General features: G+C 58.7%; 1 protein-coding gene across 2 annotated transcripts in view; it reads left to right on the top strand.

Annotated features, from left to right (window-relative positions):
• Positions 1-2,404: 2,404 nt before the first annotated feature.
• FBLN2 (fibulin 2) overlaps positions 2,405-27,378 on the top strand; it is a 75,108-nt gene continuing 50,134 nt past the window's right edge. For both annotated transcript variants that reach the window (XM_079934254.1, XM_079934253.1), the window contains exon 1: positions 2,405-2,879. The gene's annotated coding sequence lies outside the window, so the exon portion shown is untranslated. The remainder of the gene's footprint in view (positions 2,880-27,378) is intronic.

The following is a 27,378-nucleotide window of genomic DNA, read 5'->3' as shown; positions in this document are numbered from 1 at the left end:
TGGCCGGGGGTGCAGGTGGGCCCCGCACCCGCCAGCCCTGGCGCCTCGATGCCCGGGAGGCTGCCCAGATGTCACCGATGTAACTCGGCTGCCCACTCTGAGCACTCTGTCTTGGCCTTATCGGCCTGGAACTCCCTCCAACCGTGTCTCGCCTGAGCCCCGGGCCCCAAATTCCTGGTGGGTGATGTGCACTCCGTCTGCGATAACAGCCCTGGCAGGGCTCCGAGGGGGCGGCTGCCTTAGTGCATCTCCAGCTCAGATAACAGGGAAGTATCTCACTTTCTCTCCTGAAAGCTGGCCAGGCCTTGGGGGCGGGCTGAGGGGAGGCCAAACCTCCGCTCGGACACCTGGGGCAGGAAGGGAGCGCATTGGAGGGCAGAGAGTCGCCCAGGCTCACGCGAGGCAAGGCCTGGTGCCTTCCGCAAGTAATGACGGAAGGAAGGATTCAATCTACCACTCACTCAATCATCAGATGCTACTGAGCTCGCCCCTGGGACCAAGCCCTGTTCAAAGTACTCTTGGATTTCAGTTCCGTTAATCTTCTTAACAATCCCACCAGATTGGCCCTGATATCGTTCAGCTCATTTTACAGTTGAGGCAATCAAGACCCAGGGACGTCAAGCAACTTGCCCAAGGTCACACAGCTTGGTGGAGTTTTTACCAGGCTATCTTACCTACAGTCACTTATAAATGAATTTTACAAAGGCCGCTAGTGACAAGTCCTCTGAGGTGTAGAGAGGGGAAAGAGTGACCGAGGGAGGGGCAGTTGCTATCTCTGCTGGCGTCTTAGGGAGGGCTCTCTGGGGTGGTGACATTGCACCTGTATCTAATCAAAGGTGAGCCAGTCATGGGGACCTGGGGGAAGGGCATTCTAGGCAGAGGGAACAGCAAGTGCAGAGGCCCCAAGGGAGAACAAGCTCCAGTGGGGAAAATGGCCCAGAGAGGAAGGGCCTGGCATGGCTACACAGAAAGCCGGGGTAGCCTGGCCCCAGGCTCTCAGTGCAGGCTTTGCCCCTCCGTCTCATTTGTGGCTCCTCCGCGGCCAGCCCTGTCTGAGCCCCTGGGCGCTTTCTGGCTTTACCGCCTCCCAGCTGTGTGACCCCAGGCAGGTGGCTTCCCCGCTCGTTGCTTTTGCTCTTTGCTGCCTCACCCCAGTCCTGGGCTCCGGAGGCCCCCGGCATGGGGGTGGGGCACACTCTCGGTCCACGGCTGCTGCTCTGATGTGAGGTGGCAGCCGCTGGGCCATCTGTCTCCTGGCAGGGATGGACGGAGCTCCCAGAGGTCCTGGGCTAGGCCTCAGGTCCTGGAGAATGTGGCCCCAGGACTGCGAGAGACACAGAGACTAAGGACAGAGTCGGAGGGAAATGCAGAGACCAAGGACAGAGTAAGACAGAGAGACAGACTGCTGTCAAAACTGAGATGGAGACCCAGAGGGAGACCCAGAGCAGGAGAGACAGGGTGGGTGAAGAGTGAGACGATCCAGAGAGACACGGAGACATGGGCCATCTGAAGGGGACACGGAGAGCTACAGAGAGACGTCGATTCACAGCAGCAAAGAGAGATCGAGAAGGAGTGGCTAAGAGATAACAAGAGAAAAAGTTGTGAATGCTCTAAATGCCGCTGAATTGTACACTTTCAAAGGTGAATTTTACACTATGTGAATTTTACTACATTAAGAAGAGACAGAAGGTGGCAGAGAGAGACAGAGATGGAAGGACAGACTTCCGGGATCCCGACTCTCTCTGGGAAGGGACCAGGGTGTGGGTCCCTGTGCCAGAGTCCGGGCCTGCAGGGCCCAGTGGGTTTGGGGCCAGTCCCCCTTTCACCAGGTCTGCTCTGGTGCCAAATGTTTGCCCTGATCTGCCAGGGCCTGATTTTGCTTGCGTGGGTTTTGGGATGGGGTTTTGAGCCCTTGGCCTGCAGAAAGCATCTGGGAGGTAGCCTGTTCCCTGTAGGTCCTCTTACCAGGCACAGGCTCCAAGGCTGCCAAACCTGGTGAGTGGGGAGCCGACGATGACCCATCCTGCCTCTGCTCTGGGGGGGAGAGTTACGGTACTTAACGTTTTGAGCTGAGAGCCTGGACTGTTCACTGCCTGTTGGGCCCTGTGCTGAGGGCACGACATGGGGTTCTCCATGGCTCCCCACCAGCAGCCCAGGGTTAATCTGCCCAAGAGATGAGGAGGCTGGGCTCAGAGAGGTCAAGGGCCTTGGTTGAGGTCACACAGTGGCCACAGGCAGATGTGGAGGTTAGGGAAAGGACAAACCTAGGCTGGAGGCTGGGACCCGGTGCCAGCAGGCCGGGGTTGGGGGGGGAAGGGGTGTGGGGGCGCCCAGGGCAGGCAGCAGGGGATGGGAGGCGGCCAAGCTGGGCCTCCCTCCAGCCAGTGTTACTTCTAAGCCTCGCAGGCCCTCCCAACTTGCCCGAGGTGGCCGGGCCCATCTTCCCGGCGGGGACACTGAGGCCCAGGCTGGCTGAGGTTCCGGGCCAAAGAACGCTGCGGGCAGCAGGGCGGGGGCTGGGACTCCGCGTTCAGACGCGGCGACGAGGGGGTGCGGCGAGGGGGGCGCGCCACGGGGGAACGGGGCTCGGGGCGCACGCGCGGCGCGGCCAAGTCCGGCCCCGGGTGCGCGGCTGGGCGAGGAGCGTCGGCGCCGGCTCGGCCCCCTCCCCGGCCGCGGCGGAGACCCCGCCCCGGAGGTGGAGGGGGCAGGGCGGGCAGGGGGCCCGGCGCCGGCTCAGCCCGCCCCTCGACCCGCCCCGCCCCGCCTCGCGCCGCCCCGCGCCGCCGCCGGACTCCCGAGCTTTAGACGCGCCGACGGCGGGGCAGACGGACTAGTGGACAGACGCGCCCGCCGCGGGACGAGCGGAGCGCAGCGCGGTGAGTGCACGCGGACCTCGGCACGCGCTGCGGGCTCCACGCCCCCGGGCCGGCCGTGGGGACGGCGCCCCGGCGGGCGGATGCGACACCCTGGCCGGCGCCCGGCGGCTCGCGAGGTGGCGGAGGGCCCCCACCCGCCCGGGTCCCGCCACCCCCTCCCTCTTCCGCGCTCCCCCACCCCGCCCCGCAAGTCCCGAACCCGGGTCATCGTCCCGGGAGGGAACTGGGCCCTCGGTCGGGCACCGCCGCCGCCGCGCGCTCTCCTCCCCCTCGCGTCCGCCCATCGCAGGCGGCAGAAGTTCCTCAGGCTCCGCGGGGCGGCCCCGCGTCTCCGTCCCGCATCCCCCCTCCAGACCCTTTCGCTCTCACGCACGCCCGGCCCCTCACACTCATCTGTCACACGTCGCTCTTGCGCACGCAGGCTTCACACACACGTGCCTGGCACACGGGCGTCTCCCAGACACGCACGCCTCTGTCAGCCCGCCGTCTGTGAAACGCGTGTGCCTCGTTAACACACGCGCGTGTCTGTCACACACACATATGTCTCACATGTGTCACACACGTGTCTCTCACATCCCTGGGGCGGCAGACAGACCCCCTCCCCCCCCACCGTGACTCTTGCACACACAGTCGTACACGCCAACAACTTAAGAGTCCAGCGGACCCCGGCCCTCTCCCCTGGGCGAGCACAGCCCTCCGTGCCGTCCTGAGCCGGATGGGCCCCGAGTCGGGCTGGGGGAAGCTCTGGGCTGAGGCTCCCTTAGGGTGTGGGGAGCACAGGCAGGGGGCTCAGTAGGCAGGGGTGGCCCCGACTCCGGGGACCTCCCCATTCCTCATCAGCCCCTGCCCCCCTGCATCCTCTCCCCCTTCCCACTCTCCCTGCAGGGGTGCCCTCCCTCCCTTTGCTGTCACAAGGTCTCACCCCACCTCGGTTTGTGACCATCACTTGGGCGGGTCCAAGCCAGCAGGTGTCGCCGTGACGGGCCAGAAATGGAAGGAAAATTGGGGTGATGTTCGTCATCCAGAGCCCCTTGAGTAAGGGTGCCGGTCCAGGGCGCTGCCTGAGAAAGCCCTGATGCCTCGTCCTGGCACGAGTTTGTGGCCGAATCACTGGGGCTCTGAGCCTCACCTTCCCCACGTGCAAATGGGGGCGACGATCCCCGCCAGGAGGAAGGGAGGGCCCGGGAACTACTGCCTCCACCCTCGCCTCTTGGCGTCCAGCGCCCGCCCGCCCGTGTTAAGAGGGTTGGGCCGGGGAGGGATGAAGTGTAAGGCTGTTACCTCCTGCAGGCGCAAACTTGCCAGCCCCTACCGCAGCTGGCTGTGCATGTTTTGTTTGGCTCTTACCCTGTTGTTATTATTTTTAAAAAGTTAATTAGCTGCCAGCATTTACAAATTGGCAGCTTTCACATAAAAGTACGGATTTCCGTCTTCTGAAAAATCACAGGGTCTGCAGCTCAGGACCCACATCTCTGCGAGGTGCCCTTCGCTAGTGCTGCTTTTCTGCTGCCCCTGGGCTGGGGCAGGAGACCATCTGGCCACAGTTCCCACCCGGCCTGCGTAGACCTCTGTGTCGGCTGTGCCTGCTGTGTAAACTGGGCCGTTTTTGCAGCAGTGCCCACCCCGGAGTGGACCTAGGGTAGTCCCCTCGCCCATGGCTGGTGAGCCTCGTGTGGCCTTAGTGGTGGGAGCCATGAGGGGACCTGGAGCGCGGGGCCTCTTTGTGATGGTGGCCGGCACTGTCTGCGGGGCTCTGGGGGTGGGCGCTGGGGTCCCTGTGGGAGGGAGGCAGGGATCTCAGAGCCAGGCCGTGTCCTTCGCTTTTCTCCCCAGATCCCAGCCATGATCCTGCAAGGTCGCAGTCTTGCCCCTTTTGAAAGTTGGGGAGACTGAGGCCCAGGAAGGGTCTCCCAGCAAACAAAGGGCACAGCTGGGATTTCAGCCTAGGTTTTTCTGACTCTAAAACCAAGCTCTTTGCCAGCCTTTCAGTGAGTCCACGAGGGGAGGGACTTGGTCTCATTGACCCTGGGCAAATTCCCCAAACCACGTTCACACCTGACAGGCAGTAGGTGCTTAATGAACGCTTGTAGAAGGACTGAGGGCAGTGAAGCTGCCTTCTCAGCAGGGTTCAGGGTGGAGCTCAATTCAGGGCCTAAGGTGACAGTCTCACATGACCTAGAGGACCACCACGGTTCCATTTGATTGGCCTGAAAGCCCAGCACACTTTCCTGCTCTGCTCTCGGGTGACTGTGACCCCAAGACCAGTGTGGTGAAGACCCCAAGTCCCTGCAGGGCCTCAGGGGGACCATGGTGTGTCCTGTTGGGCGTCAGAATTCTGTGTTTGCCTTGCACGTGGGGCTGTGGGTGGGAGCATTTTTTCCTTCACTCCCTGGCTGGCCTTGGTGGAGGAGGCGCTCTGCAGGGAGGGACGCGGGCCGAGGGACAGGCCCAGCTCCCGCGCGCGCGCTCCTTGGTGGCCTCTTGCTGGGTGGCGTGGGGTGGGGCAGCTGCTGAATTATTTTACGTCCTGGTTCCTGTGACTCTCTGCTGTCTCTGTTTACCACGTTATGCGGCTGAATTCATGGGATCTGAATGTCCCTGTGATGTGTGTCCTCCTGGAAGTTTGTTGACTGAGTGAAGGAGGACCAGCCCTGTCGGCGGCACACGGGACTTGGGGATGGTGGGCAGCCCCTGGCCTCATCCGTGTACCTCCTGGAGGTTTTCGTTCCTGCTGGGGAGGAAGGTGCTGGGCCTGGCCACACAGGTGGTGCAGGGGGTCTCTCCCTCCCGTCAGTGAGCCTCAGTCTTCCCTTCTGTAAAGTGGGTGCTGTCTGACCACTTTCTGGGGCTCACAGTACTGAAGTGGGTGTTGGGGATGGGAACTGGGGGTCTGTTGCCTAGGAGGTAGGTGGTGTATCCCCTCTCTGGCTTCTTGAGCTCTGAGCACCCGCCTCCCCACCAGCTGAAGGCCCTGCCCTGGGATGGAGTTCTAGCTCGCAGTGGGCAACCCAGTCCAGGCGGGAGAGCGGGGCCCTCTGAGAAGGGGATCTCTGAGCTGAGATGGGAGGGTGTGGGCAGAGGGTACAGCTGGTGCAAAGAAAGGACTTTCGGTGGGGCCTGGCTTGGTGTGTGCGAGGGACAGGAAGGGAGGAGGCAGGAGCGGGTGGGCGAGGGGAGGGGGGAGGAGGAGAGGGGTGGGGCAGGACATTTGAAAGCTTCGGAGAAGTTTCTCTCCAGGGAGCAATGAGATGTGATTCCCATTTTAAGACACCCTCCCCAGCTGCAGGATCTAGAGGTTGTAGGCCTCCGCAGTGAGGATGTTGGCAGGAGTGCGGAGGCCCTGTCCCGGGCCCTGTGCCGGAGGGCAGGTCTCAACCTTGACAAGCCACAGGTAGGTGGGGAAGCAGGGCTGTGGACAGACACTTGAGATCCAGGGTGATATGCGCTGGTCAAAGAGATGTTGGTGCAGCCATACAATGGGATATTATGCAGCTGTAAAAAATGAGGCGGCTCTGATCTTTAAGATCTGTTGAGAGGAAAACGAGGTGCTGAATGGTGTGTAAAATACGCTGCCTCTTGTGTCAAATAAGACGTAAATCCACGTTTGCTTATAGGCTCATAGGCAAACACTGAGAGGAAGCCCTGCGGGGTTGCAGTGGTTACCTGTGGTTACCTGCAGGGCGTGTGCAGGTGGGGGACAAGGGTGCCAGGTGAGGGGACACTCCCGTTGTGTGCCTTCTTATATTTTCTGGATTTTGAGCCGTACCACTGTATTGCCTGTTCCAATATTACATTAAATTCAAAAGCAGTTGGGCAGTTGGTGGGTGACTGTTCATTTGTGGGTTTTAAGTGCAGTGTTTAAGGATGGGTTTTAAGTTCCCTTTACTGACCTTGTTGTAGAACACACTGACTTCTTTCTGGCGTGGTATACAAAGGTTTCCACTGTGATTAAAATTAGATGGGAACAAAGTCACTCTTTTGCACAGTTTGGCAATCGGACAAAAGAAAAAATGCCCCCTTTTTGTCTTTCCCCTTTTCCTGTGGGTGTTTCCTTCTGCCGACTTGACTGCTGGCTTTTCCTGGGGTGGGCACCACAGCAGTTAGCGTCCCATCCTCAGCCTGTTTCCACAGCCCGCCTCCCAGCCGGACCGGAGCTTAGCGACAGGTCCAGTCCCCCGGGGGTCTGTGCAGGTGGCAGCTGGGCACAGGGAAGTCCCCGCTTTGGACACCTGCCAGGCTCAGATCCCACCTCTGCCACTCACAGGCCATGCTTCCTTCGGGCCAGTGACCTTTTCTGAGCCTCAGTTTCCTCATCTGTCAAATGGGTGTCATAACCCCTCTCTTAGGGTTGTTGGAAGGAGGAAGTAAGTGATACCTACCAGGGTGCTGGTCACTGTTCTTGGGATAAAGCAGTACCAATACGACCTCCACTGCCCCCACAGAGCTTGCTTTCTGTCAGAGCTGGCCGTGTGCGCCTGGGCTAAAAAGCAGACGGAGCCGGCTGAGACCAGGGTGGGGGTGGGGCTGCTTTAGGTAGGGCGTCGGAGGAGGCCCGTGGAGTACGGACACTCAGGCAGAGGGCACAGCACGTGCAAATGACCTGGAGCAGCTGGAGGACAGGACCCCTGTGAGCAAGGAGGGTGGTCAGATCTGGGGGTGCAGGAGGGCTTTCAGTTTTATCTTGGGTGTGGTGAGGTTTCAGTTCGGGGAGGGGTGAGGTCTTCCTGGGATTTTCAGGCTCCCTCCACTCCCCGCCCCAGCTGCTGGGAGGGTAGCAGCCTGGAGGGTAGCAGCAGCCTGGGGCCTCCATCCGGGCCTTGTGGGGCAGTGGGAGTGGAGTTGCAGCCTCCCTCCTCAAGGGTGGGCAACCCTGGGCAGGGGTTGTGTGGGAGCAGCTGGGAGAGGCTGGCTGGACTCGGGGTTCCTTCCACATCAGGGGCCTTGGTCCCTCTCCTTGCACACAGCACTCAAAATAGCCTCTGGTGTGGGCCGGCCCATGGTCCCTCCCTGCCCCTCCCGAGGGCCCCAGAGACCCATGTAGGCAATTCTGAAATGCTTCAGTCACGGCTGTCCTGGAGGAGAGCACAGAGGCTCTGGGAGCCTAGGCATGGTGAGGGAGGGCTCCCTGGAGGGGGTGATACTGGCGCTGTGATGTGAAGGTTGAGGGGTGGACAGTGGAAGGTGGGTTGGAGGAGTGGGGAAGGAAGGCTGGCCCCGTGCACTGGACCAGACATGGAGGACCTCATGTCCTGCTCTGAGGGTGGCAGATGGGCAGCCTCGGGGTGTTTTTGAGCAGGGGAGGGGCATGGCCAGAGTGCTGGAGGGGCCCTCTGGCAGCCCAGGTGTGTGGGGGGGAGTGGAGGGGCAAGCTGGCAGGCAGGAGGCTTGAGCGGTGACGGCAGGGAAACAGGCTCGGAGGGGGTGGGCCTGACTGCAGCCGCACAGCAAGTGAGGAGGAGGGGCTGGGCGGGAGCTAGGTCTGTCCACCTCGAGGTCCTGCCCCGGGCTGGCCGCCCTGGCTTATGGGGTACTGTGGCACGTACGCACCACTAATTCCTCTCCTTTGGGCCGGTCCCTTCCTGGGGCCCCTCTGGGGTCAAGCCATGCGTCATTTTGCCCCATTGTCCTCAGTGTTGTTGGAATTTGGAAACGTTGCAAAAACACCTCTGTCTTCTCATATACGGAGATTATTGCAGAGAAAGTGCTGGTTTGGGGAAAGGTTATTTCCTTCCTCGAGGGTGGGGAGCCTGGCTTTTCGGTGTGTGGGGGCTATAATGTGGGCGGCCACGGCGACCCCGCCCGGGTCAGTGTTGGTGAAGAAGTGGTGCGCCTGCCTGCCTGTCTGCTGGGGGCGCGGGTGCGGCCGGGGGGTGGGGGGAGCGTCGAGAGCCTCCGCGAGGCCAAGAGGGTGGGGGCCGCAGGAACCCATGTGCCTGGGAGTGGATGGCCGCCGGCGGCCACGGGAGGCTTTTGTCTTCAAGCAGACCCTGCTGGCCTCAGGCCATCTCACCTCCCAGGGCCTCAGTTTCCTCATCTGCGCACTGGGGACAGCCCTCCTGGTTCTGCTGTCATTTGGTGCCCGGGAATGGCCTGAAGCGTGGGAAAAGGGTTCTGAGGGGCTGGGTGATGGTGGGGTGAGGACCTCGCCAGGCCAGGGAAGCGCCTGCCTGGGCCCAGATGACGGGGGCCTTGGCTTCTCCATCTGTAGCATGGGCCTGGTGGCGGTGCCCGCCTGGGAGGGTCCTGTGGAAAGCCCCCAGCGCGGCTCTTGGCACATATGCAGTGCTTAGTTAACACGTGTTAGCTCGGTTCTGTCGAGGGTCACGCCCCCCTTCTCCGTGATCACTGATATGCCATCGTCTGCATCAGGGCTGGCCCTGGGCCTTGTGCTCCGGGCTCACCCATTGTTGAGCCTCCCAGAGTTCATCCTGCCTCAGCCTGGGTCTCTCATCCAGCTGTGTCTGCGATCACCAAGTGAGCTTTCGGCGCTCCAGAAAATTCTGTTCTTAGAGTCTCCCCACAGTGGTCTTGACACACGTGCACAACCACACGGTACCCTCCTTGACCTGAAACACACACAGGCGCCTGTAAACACACACACGCACACACATGTTCTCTTTCAAGACCACCATGCTTCATTCTGGTTTCCACGTCAACTTTCCGAGGCCTCGGGAGCTGAGAGATTAGCCATCCTCCCGGGGGTTCAGTGCTGGCCGAGCGCCCTCATCTGACCCCCTGCATATCCTCAGAGCAGATGAATTCAAGTGTTGTCCGAACACGGGCACTGCATAGGGGGTCTTGTGCCCTTTCTTGGCAAAAAAAAAAAAAAAAAAAAAAAGCCAGGGCATGTTGGCTTCTGCTTGTGCTCAAGCAACCATTAGCACAATGCCGTCACGTTTTGTGCTGGATCGCCCCCACCTCCTGTGCCTTTACATTATAGTTAATAGATTTTAAATAGTTCCTCCCCTGTTTTACTTACACTTATACTGAAAGGAGGCCGTTTTCCACAACTGTAGATAGAATCAGGATCACTCGCTCTAAATCAGCAATACCCGTGAGAACAAAGATGACAGCCCCAGTGCAGGACTGAATCCCAGCCCCTGCTGTTCCCAGCCTCTGCCGGCCTTACGCCCGGTGCGCCTACCTCCTCTGTGCCACGAAGGAAGGTTGGCAAGGGTCAGGGAGGTGTTCGCTCCACACAGAGTTCTCTGCCGTCCTGACTGCGTAAGAGGATAAAGGGGGATGATTACACATCGCGGGGCCGCTGGTACTGCTGCCTTCTCCCTGAGGTCTCACCTCACCCCGAGAGGTCATCTCTAGCCCGACTGGGAGAGGACCCTCTAGCTGGTCATTACACACCTTGCATCTTCTGGGGATCCCTTCCTGCTTTCTGGGCCCCCCCTTGGCACGTTTCCTCCTGGGCGGGGCCGTGAGAGGAGGCTGCTGTCCCTCCAACGGAGATGTCTTCTCTGAGACCAAGTTCCTGGTTCTCAGGTAGCGGCTGGTCCCCATTCCCACGTGGGGGCTATGGTGTCCCCTACACCCCAGCTCTGTGCCCTTCTGGCTGCCTGGGCAGAGCCCTGGAGGGTGAAGGCAGCTTAGCCTGGGCCGTCCTGTGGCCTGGGGTCCATGCTAGTGGGGGACAGGCTGGAGCTCAGGGCCAGGGCTCCAGTGCCGGGAAAAGGGGGCGATGGCGCCTGGCAAGGTGAGGCTGGGCCCAGTCCAGGGAGGAGGTGGGGAACTAGGCCTGGCCAGATGGGAGGGTGCCTTGTAAACTGTAAAGTTCTGCACCCAGCTGAGCAGTCATTAATGTTACTTCTTTTGGGTCACACCACTGACACCACAGTAACGGCCGGTCAGGCCCTACTTAGCCACGGGACCTGGCGTGGAGGAAAGTTTGCCCCAGTCCTTGTACCACCCCCCCACCTAACGTGTTTTCTTTTTTAAAATTCTATTTATTTATTTATTTATTTTTGGCTGTGTTGGGTGTTCGTTGCTGCACGCGAGCTTTCTCTAGCTGCGGCGAGCGGGGGCTGCTCTTCGTTGCGGTGCACAGGCTTCTCATTGCGGTGGCTTCTCTTGTTGTGGAGCACCGGCTCTAGGCGCACGGGCTCAGTAGTTGTGGCACACGGGCTCAGTAGTTGTGGCTCACGGTCTCTAGAGCGCAGGCTCAGTAGCTGTGGCACATGGGCTCAGTTGCTCTGCGGCAGGTGGGGACTTCCCGGACCAGGGCTCGAACGCGTGTCCCCTGCATTGGCAGGCGGACTCCCAACCACTGCACCACGAGTCCCCTAATGTGTTTTCTGAGTGCCTGACCTTACACTCTCAAAAGTGAGCGAGAATCGTTTAAGGGATTGCTGGGGATGGAAAGGTTGTGGTGACATCCCGTGCCTGTCCCCAAGGAAGGACATGCCTGACCCAGATACACCCCCTCGATGTGGCTGTGGCTTCCCATGCGTGGGGTGGGAGGAGTGACCCTTCCTTGGCCTCAGACCCCGGGGGGTCCCACAGGGATGGTGGAGCCTGAGCACATGGCCAGGTAGCCCACCACGACCTGGGCTCAGACCCCCATAGTGCTCTCCCTGCTCCTGGCGTCAGGAGAGGCCTTCCCGTCGCTGTGGGAGAGGGTCTCCCTCATGTAGGCTTATCTGTGTCTGAGGGGGTCCCTGCATGGTCAGTGCAGGGCTGGGGACTCCATGCCACCAAGGCTGCCTCACGCCCCATCTTTTTTGTCTCTGCTTTTCTCTGTGAGTCTGGATGATTCTCTCAAAATGACTTAAATGTGCCCACCCTCAACTCACAGTTTCTTGCCACCAGAGTTGGTCTGTGTTTTCTTCTAGTTCCAGTTCAAAATCCTGGGGAAGAGCTCTGATTGGCCCAGTTTGGGGTGGGGGAGCTCTGATTGGCTGAGCTGAGGGTGAAGAACTCTGATGGGCCCAGTTTGTTGGGGGAGAGCTCTGATTGGCCCAGCTTGGGCAAACCTCCACTCTGGGCCAGTCAGTCGGCTGTGGCTAGGGGTGGGGTCACTTAGTCCTGACAGTGACTGCAGCTCCAGCTGGTCCCTAAGGATGAGCATTGAATGAAACCGGCTGCCACCCCAGGAGGTGTCCACTGCAGGAACAAAGTTCAGTAACTCCAGAGACTCAGATGTTCTAGGAATCTGGTCAGTGACACATACAGCACAGTTGCTACTCTTGCTTCCTCATCACAGCTGTCAGGAGTGATAGAAAGTACGACTTTAGCAAAAATGTCATGGGACTAAAATGTACAATGGCTGCCTTCAGGCTTGGCTGTATGTGTGGGCTCTAGAGATGCTGTGAGGGCTCTGTCTCCATCCTCCATGTTGGTTATTCTCAGGCGGGCTCTGCCATGTGGCAGTCGGGTGGCCCAGCAGCTCCAGGCTCCCTCCCTTCGGCCCAGGGGCTTCACCGTGGGCCCGCGCAACTGGGTTACAGGACCATCCCTCACCAGTCATTGTGAAGGAGGAAGGAGCCTCTGATTGGCCATTCTGTGGGCCACGTAGCCTGAAGAGTGGGAGAGTTGGGGTTCTCTTACCAGGAGGAGGGGGCAGAGAGCCGCACAGCATCGCCAGCCTGCTTTCCATAAACGGCCCCCACATTTCCTTCCCCGTCCGCATTTCACGTGGTGGACCCATCCTGAGGGAACGTGAGGATGTCCCAGTGTGAGCAGAGGCAGCTCTTCACCACCTGGGGTAGTTCCTGTTAGAATGGGGAGTTGGAGGTTGGGGTTGGCACTGCGGGGTCCTGGTCTCCAGCCCAGCCATACTTAAGTCCAAGTGGTCGGGAACTCCATGTACAGAACGCAGGGAGGTCAAAAGAGGCAGCCATGAACTCTGAGGAAAGGTTTCCCTGAAGAGGGAGTACTGAGCTGGGTTTTTAGGGATGAACAGGAGTTTGCTCAGGGACAGAAGGGTGTGCCTGGCAGAGGGAACAAAGGAATGGGCAGACTTGAGGAGCTGTGAAAGATTTAGAGGACCTAGGGCAGGTCATTTATTTTTTATACTGACTGTGTATTGAATGCCTGTTGTTTGCCCGGTGAGGTGCTGGGGTCTTTACGTCCCCTCCTTGAGTCCTCCCCGTGTTGCTGGGAGGCCATTGTGATTGGGCCCATGAGCAGATGGGAGTGTGTCTGTTCCGGGGTCATGTGCTCTGAGCCGCCCGGCAGTCTGGGGGGAGCTGGGTTCACATTCGAACCCTGACCTCTGGGGCCCAGGGCTTGATCCCACTTGCTGCCCATCTCTGCTCCGGCTGGGGCGGCTGATGGCGTTGGGGGCCCTACGGTCATGCCACAGCCTGGGCTAGACGCCGCGGTTGGCTGCGCACCAGCTGCCCTGCTGGCAGCCTTGAGAAATTCCTAAATTTCAGGGCCATGCGAATGAATAGGGGCGCTGGCCTGGCAAAGGCGCGAGAGAGCTGCAGAGCTTCCCTGGCTGAGCACTCTGTGAGGCTCAGAGGACACGTGAGATGGGGCTTCTGTCTGAAGGGTGGACAGCGGTGGTCACGCCGTGAGGCTCCCAGCTCAGCCCCTGACTTGCCAGGGGGCCTTAGGCAAGTTTTTCTCCGTCTTTGAAGGCCCTACGGGGTTGAGTGTTGGTGACACTCACGTTTATAACTCATCTCGTGTCCTGTGTCAGCCCTGTGCTGGGGCCGTACAAATTAATCAGTCCACCCAACCCCACCCTGCCACCCACCAAAAGCATCTGAGTGCCCATGTGGGCCAGACCCCGGGTCAGGGCTGAGCAGGAGAGCAGGGTCCCTGCCTCAGTCTCATCCATGTGAGATGTCAGCTCCTAGCGTGGGAGGGAACCTGCCAGCCTCAGCCCCAGTGAGCATCCCGTCTGGTTAGAGAGGAGGTGGTAGCAGAGTGCGCCTCGCAGGGCGCTGCGTGAGCCTCGCTGAGGGGGTGTTGGCAGGGCTGCCTGCGCTGAGGCTGGACAGGACCCGTGATGCCTTAGGCGCTGACGGGCTCCAGTGCAGCTGTGAACCCGGCGGCAGCAGGAGGCAAGTCCTGGGTTCTAGGAAGCAGCGTGATCTGGGCAGAAGGGCAAGGTCAGGGGCTTCGGGGACTAGGGACCCCCTGCCCCTGCTGGGGCTGGAGAAGGGACAGGACCCACCAGGTAAGGGCGGCCCAGCATGCACGTGCGTGCACACGCAGGCTCACTCTCACACACACTCACACACACATACATGCCTAAACACACCTCACGTGCACACACCTGCCCACACTCACACAGACTTAGGTTTCACATACACACAGATGCACTTACGCACCCAAACTCCCCCCCCGCCCCCGACCCCCGGTCCCCCGGTGCTCACGCGGACCCGCATGTACACGCACCTCTCACGCAGGGACCCTTGGTCTTTCAGCTTCCCTTGAAAACACATCTTGTATCCAAAGGAGAAGGAAAAGAGAACGCAGGAGACGGTCTGCGTGAGCTCAGAGGTAGGGTGAGGACGGGGTCCGGGCCCCGCTCTGGGGACTCCCTCACCTCCTGGAGTGGTTTCTTAGTGTAGACGGAGCCCTGGACTCAAATCCAGGATCTGGAGAAGGCGTGAGAAGGGGCCGTGCCAGGGTTTGGGAGGCTCTGGAGGAGGGTTGGACCCCAAAGTTTATCTCCCACCTTTGTCTTCCTTTCAGGGGAAGAATTAAATCCCCCAAAGACCAGTTTATTCTGTGAGGGGGGTGATGGGTGAACCCATTCTCGGTGCCTGGTGCGGAGGAGGGGCCCCTCCCGTAGGGACCTGGTAGATGATCCCCTTCACCAGGAGACGCTTGCTCTTCCCCGAGCTCTTAGTCACAGAACGTTGACGCTTGTTGACTAGCATCTGCTGAACTGACCACGTAGATTGGTCTTCTAGTGAATGGCATTGACTTGCTGGTATTGCACTACGTTTGCGTTCCTGAGGTAAACCCTGTTTGGACACAATGTGTTATATCCCTGTAATATGCTGCTGGGGTCGACTTCCTGCTATGTGACTTAGGGCTTGGCAGCTAGATTCCTAAGTGAGACTGGCCACTACCTTCCTCTTGGAGTACCACGTCTGCTTTTGGTATCAGGACTTTCCTAGTCGCATAAAATGGCAGGAGGACCCACCTTCCTTTTTCTAGATGTTGGAACAAGTTTTTAATAGGGTGGGAATTATCGTCCGCTCTGACTGTACCCTGTCTTGGGTTGGCCTCTGTAGATGCTTTTAAAGTTCATCCCACAGCACCCTGCGAGGGGAACGTGATGCTTCTCATTGAACAGATGGGCAAGGTGAGGCTCAGAGAGCCGGAGCCTCTGCTCCGTGGTCAGACAGCACGTGGCGGCTCCGCTGGGCTGTGAGCGCAGGCCAGTCTGACTCTCCCTGGGCCTGTGCTTTTCCCGCTGCTCACCGCGGTGCAAGGATCGTCTGAGATGCTGGCCTGCAGGAGAGCCGTTGCCCTTGCTCTGGGTGTTCCAGGGAGGCTGGGAAGAGCACTGATGGCGCATCAGGAGAGCTGGCCTCGCTCCGCTCACCATCCGCTGGCCCACCCGCCATCCGTGCATCCGCTTGTCCATTACCCGCCCAGTCGGCCAGCCGTCCTTCAGCCCTTTGTCCCCGTGCTGATGCACCCACCATTAACCCACCTTCCCATCCACGCCTCCTCCATCTCGTCACCCATCGTTCCACCCACCCACCTGCCCATCTATTAGACATTTATCCACAGGCTGGTTACTCATCCAGCCACTTTTCCACCTTCCCATCCATCTGTCCTCCATCTGCCATCCATTCACTCACCATTTATCCATGATGGGACCACCATCCATCTGACACCCAACCATCTCTTCATCAACGATCCATCCACCTACCAGTTCACTTCATCAACGATCAACGACCCATCTGCCTACCAGTTCACTTAACCATCCGCTGGCACTTTCTCCTCCATCTGTCTTCCACGTGATATACCCACCCACTCATCTGTCCACTCATCCATGTACCCATCCATCCATCCATCCATCCATCCACCTGCCCTTGGGGCTTGGCCTTAAGGTAGGGGGTAGGGTTTGGGTGTGGAGAGATTCAGGAGGGAGGGCACCCTGGTTTGGGATAATGACACAAACCAAGATCAGGAGTTGGGAACCAGAGTCTTCGAGGTTAGCGGGAATTGGGTGTATGGAGGGCGACGGAGGGAAATGGAAAGAAAAGGTGGGAGGGAAAGATAGGTGGGAGCTAGATGGTGAAGGACTTAGAATGCCACCCTTAGGAGTTTTCACTTTATCCTTGGTCCAAGGGTATTCAACCTGGGGTCCATGAGTGAGTTCCAGGGCGTCTGTAAGACCCCTAAAATGATAGGCAACGTTTTTTTTTTTATATATAAGCCCATATATCTGTTAAGACTCTTGGTTGCAAGTTGCAAGTGACAGAAAACATGTTCCAAGTTAGCTTGAGCAAAATGGTTGCTTGAGCAAAAAGTTGCTTGAGCAACTTTGTCATTGCAAAGTTCAGCTTTTCAGTTAGCTTCAGGTATGGCTGGATCTAGGTACTCAGCAGCTGTCACTGTGACTCTGTTATCTTGGCTTTTCCTTTTCCCTTTTTATTTTTTGAGTAGACTCCAGACTCAGACGGTCTCCGGCTGACAACAGGATGGCTTCAGGGACCCTCAAGGTTAAATCATCTCTTGTCTGATACAGTGGGAACAAGAGGCCATTTGCCTGATGTCTCACTTGAATTGGGTCTCACGGGCTCAGGTTGGCCTCGTGTCCATCCTTGAGTTAGGCATTGTTGCGAGAGGAATGAGAAACACCGATTGGCCTGACAGTTGAGTGGTGTGGACCCCAGAATGAAATCCAGGGGCCCTTCTTGGAAGGAGGGTGAATGTGCGATGGGTGATGAGAAACCACCCCATGTCCACTACTAAGCTTTGTTCACACTTTCCTCTTTTGGTGGACGTGGGTGGATTACCCAAGGGCCAGAGGTGGTAGGGAACCATCAGGATTTCGAGCAGGGTGGGAGGACATCAGACGAGACGTCGTCGGCAGGCAGGACCACGGGCAAGCTGGATGCCTGTCTGGGGCCGGGTGGAGGGTATTGGGGACGCAGTTGGGGAGAGCAGTGAGCTCAGCCTTGGCCACGGGCAGGACGGTTTCTCATCACTCTGCCCAAAGAGTGTTTCTTCTCTCCAGAGTCATGACTTGTGGGGAAGGAAAATATCGCTCCCTCCTGTGCCAAAAGCAACATTTTCTTTTCTCAAAGGTTGATTATAAGTCACGGACATTCATCTGTGTAATTTTTCACCTGTTTATGTTGATAATGAGATTAGTGATTACATATGCAGGGTCACTTCTCACCCAGGGTTTAAGGAGCTTTTTATTCATTTTACTTATTTTTTCTTTATTAGTTAAGAGGGGGAAGGGAAGGGAACAAAACCTCGCTGTTGTACTGGAAGGACGATTTTCCCAGTGATTTTATGCTCACCCATGGAGGGTCCCCAGGGGTCCATGAGCGTGAGGACACGGGCCGCCAGCACCCTCTGTGCATTCCACCTGGGCCTGACTGCTGTCAGCGCTTTGCACCCAGGGTTGGCCTGAGACCCGGTGTCCCTGTGCTCTGGACCCAGCCCCCCAGCCCTCCCTTGGGGGTCTCAGGCCAGCCCCCTGTGCCCTCAGCCTTGCCCGCTCTCCCCAGGCCAGACTTGTCGTTTTGCAAACAATCGCATTGATTATTGAGATTTTTGCCCATGAGGAAATGAAGGAAAATAAGTATTTAACGGTGGAAGCCAGGCTCGATCACGTTTCTTGCGGTGATTTGTGATTGTTTTTCATATCCCTCCCCTCCTATCCATTTCTTCTGCCAAGAAGTCTCTGGCCTCTGCTCTGTTTCCTTTTTCTGGACTATTATAATAGGCTCTTTTCTTTTAAAAGTCTCTGCTCTTGTGAAAAAATACATATAAAAACATACAAAAAGTACATGGAAGTCAGCGTATACCCGCCCCCCATTGCCCTAACCCCAGCACCCTTCCCCCTCCGCGGTCTTTTCCCCATCTCCCCCCCCACCACCACCACCGCAGGTGCCGTACTCCCTCCGTGATGTTAAGGTGTTACCCAGCGCTGCGCTTCCTGGGGCTGGAATCTTCCTCCGCCTTCCTGAGGACTTCCCAGCGTGCTATGGCCCATTGGTGCACTGCCCCCGCCCCGTTGGAACAGTGTCCACGCTGTCAAGACACTTTGCTACATTCTCTGGGGCCCTGGGCGTGGGTGACTGACTGACCGGTGTCCTCTTCTGACCTTGTCTCCTTCCTTAATTTTCATGCCCCGCGCCTCTTTCCCTCTTGCTGCCCACCTCACCTCCTCCCGCTCCCTTCTTTGTTCCTTGCAATGCCGGCCGCAGTGGGTCCGGCTGGTTCCTGCCTCAGGGCCTTTGCCCATGCTATTACCTCTGCCTGGGATGCCTTTCCCAGTTCCTTGCACGGCCACCGCATCTGCGCCAGGCAAGTCTCAGCCGAAGTGTCACCTCCTCAGTGAGGGCTTCTCTGCCCGCTCTTGCCAGGGGCGGGCCCCAGGCCCTGTCCCTCACAGCCTCCTTACTATCTTCTTACTTACTTGTTCTTTGTCTCTTCTCTTCACCAGGATGTTGGCCACACGGGGGGAGGGCCTCTCTGGGCCTTGTTCACCGCCACATCGCAGTACCTGCTGTGGGGACTGGCAGGTAGCAGGTGTGTAATGAATATCGACAAACTGAAGGCCTCTGGCTGTGCTCCCCTGGCCAGGCAGACCTGGCTTCGTGTCTGCGCACCACCTTTTACTGATGGTGTGACCGGGGGCAGGTCGTGTATCCTGTCTGGGCCTGAGTTTCCTTATCTGCAGAGCATGGTTAAATGAAATCAACATCCCTAGAAGCTCTCAGGCCAGCGCTTGGCATCATGTCGGTGCCGAGGAAGTGATAGTTAATATGAACCTGATCAACAGCTAAAATCCCTCCTAAGTTTCTGTGCCAAGAACACGTTTATTATTTTCCCCAGTGAATTAGATGACTTCCTCTTATCATACAAGGAGCACCAGGTCATCCTCTAATTTCCCTTTTGGCCTTGGGTGCCAGGAAGCTGACCATGATGGGGAGGTCTCAGGGGCAGCTCTTGTTTCCTGTTGGGTCTTCAGTGCAGCACTGTTTTTCCTTTCCGCTCTCTGCTCTTTGATTACTCACTCTTGGCTCCACAGTGCACGTTTTATTACTTTTTACTGTAGTAAAATACATACAAAATTGACCCTCTTAGCCATTTTTTAGAAATTTTAATTTATTTTTGACTGCGTTGGGTCTTTGTTGCTGCGCACAGGCTTTCTCTAGTTGCAGCGAGTGGGGGCTACTCTTTGTTGCGGTGCACGGGCTTCTCATTGCGGTGGCTTCTCTTGTTGCGGAGCACGGGCTCTAGGCGTGCACGCTTCAGTAGTTGTGGCATACGGCCTCAGCAGTTGTGGCTCGTGGGCTCTGGAGCACAGGCTCAGTAGTTGTGGCGCACAGGCTTTGTTGCTCCACGGCATGTGGGATCTTCCCGGACCAGGGCTCGAACCCGTGTCCCCTGAATTGGCAGGCGGATTCTTAACCACTGCACCACCAGGGAAGTCCCAGAACGTCCTTTTTAAGGCTGAGTAATATTCCGTTGTGTAGAGAGACCACATTTTGTTTATCCACTCATCTGTTGATGGACACTTGGGTTACCTCTGCCTTTGGGCCACTGTGAATAATGCTGCTATGAACATCGGTGTGCAGATACTGTTTTTAGTACATTACTTTCTTACCTTTCTGAGCCTGGGGTGATCTCAGCCCAGATTAGAAATTAAAGCTAGGTTTGGGATCGTTTCTAGGAGCAGACTCTCTGACCTGCTGTTGCAGGGGTGTGTGTGTGTGTGTGGCAGAGCCTGTGCCCCCGCTGGTGCCCGGGCTGGTTCCTCCTCCTGGTGCACTCGTCCCCCAGCTGCCGCTAGTGGCTCACACCTGCGTGCTTCTTCAGACGCCCTTGGCCAACAGGTATTGGTTCCCCGCATGGGCCCAGGAGGTGATCCCCCCGCTTCGTCCCACTGCCAGCCTTGGCCAATGACCCACTGATGTCCCTGAGTGGGATGAGCCCTGGGGTGCCAGTCACATTGCAGAGCCCCCCCGCCCACCACCACGGTTGCAGGCTGGTGTCGGATTTCAGCTGAGACCACGTCTTTGCCATCCTGTTTCCCGTTCCCTTCTCCCAGGGGTTCTCCCAATAAACCACATGCTCAGAACCCCATCTCAGGCTCTGCTTCTGGGAGGTCCCGGCTTCAGACAGTGTAATTAACTCGAGCGTCCCTCCCGTGGTTGTGCGGCTGTGGGGATGCCGCTGGATTCTGGTACGATTGACCTTTGAGCCCACCTGGGTGGGAGCGGGCTCCTTGGAGGGGGCACAATTCCCAGTGTCTGCCACTTACAGGAGAGACAGGTCCTAACCCAGGAAACCAGGCCGTTCAGGCAGTGGCTTTGGGCCAGGGGGAGCAGGAACTCCTACCTCCCCTGGGCCTCCCTCCTTTGTGTGTAGACAGGAGAGGCCCAGGAGGGTTCCAGAGGATAGAGGGGAACGGGGGAGCCCAGTGATGCCGCTGGAGAGTGAGCGTGGACCAGTGATACCCCGCCGTCAGGCCCAGCTTCTGATTTTCCTAGAGAAGTTGGGAATCCAACTTAGGTGTAAAATGTTCTGATTTTAAGTGTTATGACATTAAATCAATTATAAATTAATAGCATCGCCATGTTTTAATAACAGCAACTAATTTCAAAAGTGCCATGTGGGCCCCCAAACACACTCCACAGACAGCCAGCCAGGCGGCTGGCCGGTGACCACCCTCTGGCTGGACGTGGGGGCAGCGGGCAGCCATCTGGGCAGGCCTCTGGGAGAAGCTGGGAGCGGCACCGCCCTCAGAGGTGGTGGCCGGCGGGCCAGGTGGTCCTGATGACTCGCGGGCTTGTAACTGGTGTGTCTACAGGGTCCTGAGTGTCTATATCCCTTCTGTCATCCCCAGCTGCTTGAGAATCTGTGTTTGGCTGTAGCTGCCCCTTGTTTAAAAGACAGATCCCCTGCAAACATTTTTAATGTTTTGAAACCACAGCAGCACCAACCTGAGACTTTGTTCTTGTCTGGGGCTGCCCGGTAAAGATGTAGGATGCCCAGTTAAATTGGAATTTCAGAGAAGTGGTGAATAAGTATCTCCCAGATATTGCACAGGACCTACTTAATGCCAAATCATGATGCACTGTTTATCTGAAATTCCTCTGGAACTGTATGTCTTGTATTTTTATTTGCTAGCTCTGGCAAGCCTGTTCTTGTCAGAACCAGAAGGCTCAGAGAACCAGGAAAGGAAGAATTTCCTTCACCTTGTGATTCGGTGTCACATGAGGCCAGACCCCGCTTTCGGTAGTGGTGGCACTGGTGATCAGTCAGTGCCCCAGGGCCATGGGGGGGGCACCAGGGTGGCCTTGCTTCTGGGGCCTTCTCTGGGTGGCCACTGAGGTTCATTGTCAGGACGGGGTCACTTACTGTAGGGACGTGTGTCTGTGTTTGCGGGTGGGAGCAGTGAGGGCGGCAGAGGTGCGGTCAGCTCTGATCGCCAGCCTCCCTTGCCCGGGTGCCCGGGGGTGGGGGAGGGAGGGAGGATACGGGACGGTGGGCGTGTCTTGCACAGAGCCCTCAGCCTCCTGTCTCCCTGGACACTCCCGGGAGTGTGCCCCTGCCCCGTCCCCCCACATCCTGGTTGTGAGACGCTGACCCCGGCCTACGTGAGAAGCCCGCTGCCCCCGCCCTAGCAGGGGTCTGGCCAGCCAGGGCCTCCGCACCTGCCCGCTCCTGCCTTAAGCCTGCTTCAGCTCCGCACAGCTGGATGCACCTCGGTGTGGTGTTGGGGGCTCCCATCTTCCTTCCCGTCTAAGGCTTGCTGTCTCCGTCTCTTGGTTGTGGAGCGTGAAGCCCGGAGAGGATGCCCAGACGCCATCACCGGCTTTCACTGCTGGGCATAGTTGGCTGCGTGGCCTTTGTTTCGTGCTGAGTGTGTGAGGGCACATCGCAGGCTTGGTGGTACTCAGAGTGTCAGTCTTTCAGAAGCACCACCGTCTGCAGCTGTCGGAGCTCACGGAATGATGCTGTCCCTGCATGTCCCCTGGCCCGTGGCCCATCTCGGAGCCCGGGGAGCCCGGTGTCTCTCAGCTGTCTGTTCGCTCCAGGTCCGAGCGGGAATCCCGCACGCGGTGGCTGTCACGTCTCAGGCCAGTGTGAACCCAGCACAGCATCTCCCCTGCCCACGTTTGCTGTGTGCCGAGGACTCGGGGCCTTTGTCCTTTAGAAGGTCCCCCCTGGACTTTCTGCTGGGGCTGCTTACTTGGGTCCCAGTGCTTGCGGGTCCAGCTGCCGCGTGACCAGCGGCCCGACACCTGGTGGTAGCGGTGTATTTGCTCAGGGGTTTAGGCAGGTGTGTCGTTGGGGACCCTGGTGGTATTTATACTAGTCTCCGGTCTGATGGGGGTGTCTGAAATGGCCTCATTCACATGCCAGTGTGTGACCAGCGGGAGTGCACACTGGGCTTGCAGGGTCTCCCGGGCAGGGTCCTCACCCGTTTTCCTGGTGGCTCAGGACTCCAGAGACCAAGGTGGAAGCTTGCCAGCTCCTGTGGGGGGGGTGTCGGCGTCCCTCTGCGTCCCCTGTGGGAGTGGCCACCATTCTGAGTCTCACTGGTTCATGGTTACAGCCCCCTGCCACCAGTCGCAGCAAAGGGGGGATGGGCTTGTGGGTTGGCTGGATGTGTTCGTGCCCTCACCTGAGCCCTCCTGCAGGCTAGTGGGGCTCCAGCGGGAGCTGTGGCCATGGGGGAGGGGGAGGAGTCATCACCAAACCCCTGCTCTGGAGGGAAGGAGCAAGGGAGGTGGGGAACCAATACCCCAACCCCTCTCCTGCCCTCTAATCCCCTGTCAGTGGTGGCCCCTGGGCACTGCGGGAGCCCGGGCACGCAGTCTGAGGAGTGCAGCGCCCCTGTCCCTGCCGGTGCAGAGCCAGGTGGAGAAGGGCAGGGCAGGGAGTGGGTCTGGGGGCTGGTCACCGGCCTAGTGGCCTGTACCCGTGTCCTGTGTCCCCTCCACCAGCTGGACAAATACCCAGTGGCCACATGGTGCAGAGTTCTCAGGGAAATGCCCGGGGCAGGAGAGCTCGGCACTCACCCTGCACGCACGTGTGGCCTGCTTGTGTGCGTGCCCCTCTCCTGGTGTCCGCTCCAGGGCTCACGGAGGCCAGCTGGCACTGTAACAATCGTAGTCTTGTTAACGTGTGTGCATTACCCAGCTTCGTTCATCTGTGGGTGTCAGGAGATCCTGGGGGTCTTTCTCTGCGTCTGCCGGGTCCCCGATGAGCCCCTACCTCGGAGTGTGCGCCCCGTGACCCAACCTCAGGCCCAGCCTCAGGGGTCTTTGTCACCACAGTCTGCCTGCTGGGGTTCCCCACTTCAGGGAGGTCAGGTCCCCTTTTTCAGCCCCTCCCGTCATGATTCCTCTTTTCATATTGGAGGGAGGCCGATTTGCAGAAGCCACATGTTCAGGGGGCCACTTCCTGCAGGGGCCGTGGGAAACAGCAGCTGGAGACCCCTGGGAGGGGCATGTTTGAATCTGAGAACCAGCAATGTAGAGATTGTGCCCTCCTACTTCTCACTCGTATGCGTGTTCCCAGCCCCGCTAGCTTATCTCCAGGGACGGGGAGCTCCCTCCGCACCTGCAGCCTGGTCTGACTCTGACCTGGAGAAAGCTTTCCCCACGTGGAGCTGAGGTCTCTTGCCCTCCATCCTCCGTACACACCTGAGGGGCCATAACCCGTCCTGAGCAGCTGGGGAGTTGTGCCAGGCGCCCCTGAGGCTGCTCTTCCCCAGGGTAGCCACCCCAAGGGACCCAGCCCCTCGCCACTGGGCCACCTCCTGCGGACACATCCCAGCCGGCCCCATCCCTCTCGAAGGTGGGCGCACCCCCTGCAGACTGACGGGGATTCTGAGCAGCGTGCAGGGACCCGGACTTCCATTTTCCCAGCTGGAGACCACAGTGGGGATGACCATGGGGCTCCCAGTTCAGAGGTGAGCCTGGGGGGACCCAGAGCTCAAGCACGTCCAGCCAAGTGTGAGTGAGCAGAGAGTCCATGGCGTAGGCTTCGTGGGGAACCGGGAGGCCACACGCTGTATGACACCTCAGGGTGGCTGGGGCTCAGGAATTTTCCAGAGAAGTAAGAAGCTGGAATTTTCACGTGAGCATTTCCAATCTGTAAGTGCTGGTTACTAACTGAAAAGTAAAAGCTCACTGCGTGGGGGACTTCCCTGGTGGCGCAGTGGTTGAGAATCCGCCTGCCAATGCAGGGGACACGGGTTCGAGCCCTGGTCTGGGAAGATCCCACACGTCGCGGAGCAACTAAGCCCGTGCGCCACAACTACTGAGCCCGTGCGCCACAACTACTGAAGCCTGCACGGCTAGAGCCCGTGCTCCACAACAAGAGAAGCCACGGCAATGAGAAGCCCGCGTACCGCAACGAATAGTAGCCCCCGCTCACCGCAATTAGAGAAAGCCCGCTCACAGCAACAGAGACCCAGCGCAGCCAAAAATAAATTAATTAAAATAAATAAAAATTTTTAAAAAAGCTCACTGCGTGGGACACACAGTGCATTCGTGGGCTCGGTAGTGCCCGTGGGCCCCAACTATGACCTGAGGTGTGGTAGAGCCTCTCCACTGTGTACAGATGCAGAGCTGAGAGGCTCAGAGGGGGCAAGGGCCTTGCTCAGGGTTGCACAGCAAGTGAAAACGCCAAGCGGGGGGCTGATGTTCTCTGTCTTTCCTCCGGGCCTGGATTCACATGCTTGTGGGCCGTTTGTGACGGTAGGGGGTCCAAGGGCCAGGCCCCGCTGGGAGCCGTGTGTGGGCTGTGGCGGGAATACTGCCTCCTGGATGCAGGGTTCCTGTGAGTGTGTGATGAGGAGGAGTGGGGGGCACGGGGGGAGGAGGCTTCTTTCTTAAATGACACTGTTGAGGGCAGACTGGAGGGAGGGCCTTCGTCCCTCCCATTTCCGTGGTTTGTCATGGGGATCTTGGGCCTCTGTCCTACGGGGCCCTCCACCCTCCTGAGGCAGCCGTTCAGCTTGGGGGGACATGCGTGTCAGCTCTTGTCCAGAGACGCCCCCTCTCGCCTCTTTCCGCGCCCAGCACAGGCTCTTGTCCCTGGAGGCGCCCTTACCATCCTCACCCGGACCATCTCTGGGCTTCTCAAACTCGACAAGGCCCAAACCAGGCTGCCCATCTCCATGCAGGCCTGTGGCCCTCCTCCACGGCTTTCCCTGCCTCAAGAAGCCCCAGCTTTGTCCTTCCAGGTGTTCAGGCCCAAACTTCTGCTCATCCTGGACTCCCTTTCTCACCCCCACCCAGGCCGTCAGCACATCCCGCCACGTCCTCTCCCACTGCCCATCTCTCGCCCACCTTCCCATTCTCAGCGCGGCAGCAGACGAACCCTTTAAGTAGAGCGTCCCATCAGGTCATTCCAGGCTCCAGGGCTTATCTGGGCATTACCACCCTGGCCCTTGCCCACTGGTTCCGCTGGAGTGGCCCCTGCTGCTCCCCACCTCCCTTGTGCAGTCCTGCCTCAGGCCCTTTGCACTTGCTGTTCCTGCCACCTGACATGCTTTGCCTCCAGACATTCATGGGGCTGTGTTCACCGATTTGCTCAGGCCTCAGCTCAAATGCCACTTCCTTAGAGAAGCCTTGCTTGACCACCCTGGCCAAAATAGGCTCTCCCACACCCCGGCCTCTTCCTGTCCCGTTTCCTGGCTTTCATTCATTTATGTCTTCATTGTCCTCATGACTGCCTGGCGTTCAGTAGCCTCTGGAATTGCTCCACGCACCAGAGTGCCAGCGCTGGCAGAATGGCCATGGGGCCTGCCTCACTTGCTGGTAAGCCCCAGTTCTGGAGGGTGCCGGCTTGGAGGGCCTGTGCCCTCAATCCTGGCTGACTGGCCTCGGAGGCAGACCTCCTCTCCTGCTGCATGGCCGCTGAGTTGCTCCGTCACTGCCCTGCCCGACAGGGTCCTTGCGCTGCCGTCACTCTCTCCCCAGCTCAGCCAGGAGGTGGGCAGCACCATGGCTGCTTCTTTCTCCTCTCTGTTAAAGACTTTTAAGAAGTTCCTGTTGTTCTATTTTTTAGGTTTGAAATTTACGAACTTAAAATAGTAGAGATCTCACTTTATTGTCTTTTTTTCTAAATCAGACAATCGTTGCAGTGACTGCAAATGATAGTGCAGCTTCGGGGCCGGGAATGGGTGGAGAGGGAGCCCTTGTCTGTGACTGAGGAGCATGCAGCCCAGGGATGCAGGCCTGGCCCCGAGTCACGCGGGTCCCAGGGCTGTGGGACCGGCGACTTTTGTGAGGATGGAGGTGGGGGGAGGAGCGAGGACAGTGAGAAGGTGACATTTGAGTGGCTTGTAGAGGGTAACAAGGAGGGGCTGCGGGAGGGTCATGCCAGGGCCCCTGGAGGGAGGGTTAGGGTGGCTCGCACAGGGAACCCAGACTGTTGCTTCCTGGTTGGGAAGCCAGGAAGCCATGCACGTTGGGGTCAGCTCCTTCCAGATCACAGCGGCTTTGCAGAGAAAGGGCAGGAGTGGATGGCGGGGAGGGAGGTGGCAGGCGTGTTCCAGGGCAGATGGGGGTACAGCTCGAGCCAGGGCGAGGCTGCGGTGGTGGAGGGAAGTGGGCAGAGGGCAGAGAGCTGTTCACGCAGCTCAGCGGATGGGCGGGACTTGGTGTGTGTGTGTCTGTGTGTGTGTATGTGTGTGTGCGCGTGCGCACGTGCGGGGGACAGCGGGTGTCCAGGATAATTCTGGGAACGGTGGTATTATTTGCTGAGGCATCTGAGGAGGTTGGCAGGAGGCTCCCCTGCAGCATAACTTGCAGTGCAAGGGGATCTGTTAGGGGGTGTTCCTGGGCCCTGGGGTCCGAGGGCCATGGCAGGGGGCTTGGCTGTGTGCCGAGGCCTGGGAGGGCCTGGTTCCTGCCCAGTGTCCACTTGGCTTTGCCCTCTGGCTGGCAGCCACGGGACTCTGGGTGCATGGCTGGGGCTCAAGCTGGGTTTCGGGGGGAGATAAACTGTTTGGGCGCTGGTGACTGTGTGTGTGAGACCACTCGTGGTGTCCCGGCACATAGGTGAGGCTGTGGGTGAGACAGCGCATGTAACTGTGCCTGGAGGGCTGTAACCCGGCCTCTGCGTGCCTGCCACGGAGGGCGTGAGACCCCGATGCCCCAGGCGTGCCAGCCATGTGCCTGGAGAATGCATGTGACAGTGTGAGTGTGTGCGGGACCGTCGGCTGAGGGTCCTACCCGGGGACACGTGTCAGGTGGCAGGTGAGAGTGGGGGTCAGCGGCCCTGGGCAGGGCCACGCTGGCAACTCTGTCAACACCTGAGCGACGGCCATGCCTGTCTGTGCATCTGAGCAGGTGCGAGTGGG

This window comes from Stenella coeruleoalba, assembly GCF_951394435.1.
Source record: "Stenella coeruleoalba genome assembly, chromosome: 10".
In the NCBI taxonomy this organism is placed as follows: domain Eukaryota; kingdom Metazoa; phylum Chordata; class Mammalia; order Artiodactyla; family Delphinidae; genus Stenella; species Stenella coeruleoalba.
Note: the sequence above shows the minus strand (reverse complement) of the source record. Positions and strands in the feature narration are given on the sequence as shown.